This window comes from Saccostrea cucullata, unplaced genomic scaffold, assembly GCF_032062105.1.
Source record: "Saccostrea cucullata isolate Sc308-1 unplaced genomic scaffold, CSIRO_AGI_Scuc_v1 ctg17533, whole genome shotgun sequence".
Taxonomy (NCBI): Eukaryota; Metazoa; Mollusca; class Bivalvia; order Ostreida; family Ostreidae; genus Saccostrea; species Saccostrea cuccullata.
Genome location: NW_026934067.1, coordinates 1 through 2,926, shown reverse-complemented (window position 1 = coordinate 2,926; position 2,926 = coordinate 1). Strand labels below are relative to the sequence as shown.

The following is a 2,926-nucleotide window of genomic DNA, read 5'->3' as shown; positions in this document are numbered from 1 at the left end:
TAATTTGATAAATAATACTTATATGAAGTAAAAATAGCAACTTTTTATCAGTCCATTTCTAAGACTTCAAAGAACCTTAAATCACACCGGGATGCATGAAATGAAAACTGTTGCATGGAAAGGTTTCAATTTCAAATTTAATTTTGATATTTTTAATAAAACAATAGATAATTTAAGAATTATCCTTCCTGGCTGAGGATAGGAATACCTTAACTGACATTATTCATACAAAATAGCTGGGCGATTACGAATATTTTTCCCTATTTTTCCGATCATTAAGAAGCACACGGTGACCTGTCGAAAGAGGATGCTTACTCCTCGGTGGTATCTGATGAAACAGATGCGAATGAAACAGTAATATCAGGGCATATTATTTAAATTTTCCACTCTGTGCAAATAAGCTGTCTCCTCAATACATATAAATGTTTTAAAAAGTGAGGTATTATAACAACAGATTTGCTAAATGCTAAATATTTCTATGATATTTGTGCAAGAGATCCATGAAATATATAATGTAACTAAATAAATTCCTCCTTTGACAGTTTATAATTTACATTTATATTTCAGAGAGAGATATTGAGAGAGAGAGAGAGAGAGAGAGAGAGAGAGAGAGAGAGAGAGAGAAAAAAAAATGCGAATTATTATTCAGTAAGATTTAAAGTCCTCAGCGTTCTGTGAAATTTGTTCTGTTAAAGTCAAATTTAAAAATAAAATAAAGTACATGTACTTGGTTGAGTGCGTGACAATGTGGTTTTTACACTGTGGGACTTTTAAATTTTGGTTATCTGTTATCATATTCTTCTAAACCTAATTTATTTTAAAAAGCCACATGTCGGCCATGATGGGAAAATATTTATTCTTCCTTGTTTAAAATTCATTTTGTGATATAAGGGACAGAAAGAGTCAACAATTCTAATGTTTTTTATCTGTAAGTTATTTAATATTTATTCATCTCTGATCTTAAGACCTACTACATATATATTTACTTTTTCTTTATTGTTTTCTAAATGGCACTCAATGGAGCTATCGATATGTACTTTGGGAAATTTGTATCATATAAAGGTGTGCATATTGAATTTATGCAGTTATTTTGCTGCATAAAATCCTAGCAATAGTTCTCTGATGGAAAATATAAAAGACTGAATAATGTATAAACTTACTTTGGAAAAGTAAATGCAGTCATTGTATTACATTTAATAAAGACCATCAGAAGTACTGTTGTCTGAATCTTCCAAGAGGGCAGGGTTTCGTTCTTTAGACTAAATGAAGCTCTACATTGGTATATGTTGACACTTTTATACGAATTGAAAAATTCTCAAAAGAATACGTTAAACCACACTAAATCGATTCGAGTTATCTCTCTTTAATCCAGAAGATTCACCAACAATCCTAGTTTTCATATTTTCATTGATTTTGATTCTGGTAAGCAGATCGAACTATCGAAAAACTGATGTCACAAAAAGAAAAATTCTTTAAGCACTACAACAAAACGAAAGACATTCCTTGTGGATTAAATATTGTTTATTTCTTAGCTAACGAATTTCAAGAAAAATTAAACCCTAAATGAAATTTTAAAAAAGTAAAATTGAATATCCACGAACACTTTTTTTAGGTAAAAAGCTAAAGAGTTTCATTTCAAAGAAAATTAATGCTTCTATTGTATAGTTTTATCCAGATTTTAATAAAGTGTAAGAAGCATGGCTGAACGTACCTTCCTTTTTATTTGTGGAATGATTCTGACAGGTAATTAAGTTCAAAGTTTTCAGATTTTGTTTTGAAGTATTAAAAATTTCAACTGAAAAAGTGTCATCAGTATTAAACTCTGTAATCACTGAATGAAATATATGGAGAACAGTATCAAAAATTTAAAGTCCATAAAACAATACAAAAAAGGAACAGAGAAAACACGGGTCTCCAAAACATCAGAGGTGGGATCAGGTGCCATGGAGGACTGAGCATCCCCTGTCAACTGGACACACCCGCCGTGTGCTCGTCATGATCAGGAAATAACGAAAAAATCCGTCGTCAATTCAGTGTATAGATAATGGACTAACAATTAGTATGAAAAAATCAGTCAGATTTGACTCAATGATAAATTGTATTTGCTGACAAGTTCATTGTATCAATTGTAGAACTTTCGAAATAATGACTTAAAACGAGACAGCTGAAATTCTTTGTTCATCAACTTGTTTGTAATAAAATTTTATGATACTTTTACATATACGTATATGAAATACATGGTGTCAATGTTCATATTTTCCATTATGATTTAATTATAGAGATCAATTGCAATACATAATATTTTTGTTCTGAACCACACTTTCTTTTGATGAAGCTATAAATTTAAGGCAAAAGGAGATAATCCTAATGATGAATGTGGCCATAATCGTAAGAGGAAAATACGCTATCGCCTCTTGTTTCAGTTGCTCAAGTCGTCCTTCTTTGATAGTTTATCCTACCGATTGTTTTACACAATATATATATATGAACCTATCATATAAATGGACTAACTAATAATATCTAATATAAATTCAAACAACTAAAAACACATGCATTACATTTGATTTTGTCTGGACCTGTCATCGGGCATTTAATAACAAGGGGTATATGCTCAAGCAGTCCTGTATTTTAATGCGGGTTTAACGTAATCAAGTCTCAATAAATACCTTAAAATATAAAGAAAATACCGGGTATAAATACAAAAAGAATAAGAGAAAATTTGCAGCAATTCTGACAAATGAAATTTGTGCATTGTTTCACATTAATATAAAAAAAAGTTTTAGTTAAAGGCTATTAGATATTCCTAATGTTTTTATTTATTTGTAGTCAGTTGCAAAACCTTTACGAAGTGCGGACTAGCAAAAGAATTAGCTAGACTTGGAACATTAGAGAGTGATATTGATGATTGTAAGTGAATCTAATTCAC

General features: G+C 30.2%; 1 long non-coding RNA gene across 1 annotated transcript; it reads left to right on the top strand.

Annotated features, from left to right (window-relative positions):
* Positions 1 to 841: 841 nt before the first annotated feature.
* On the top strand, positions 842 to 2,911 carry LOC134239879 (uncharacterized). Its single transcript, XR_009986315.1, has 3 exons — positions 842 to 928; positions 1,666 to 1,743; positions 2,827 to 2,911. It is a non-coding gene; the product is annotated as an uncharacterized LOC134239879 (long non-coding RNA).
* The last annotated feature ends 15 nt before the right edge of the window (positions 2,912 to 2,926 follow it).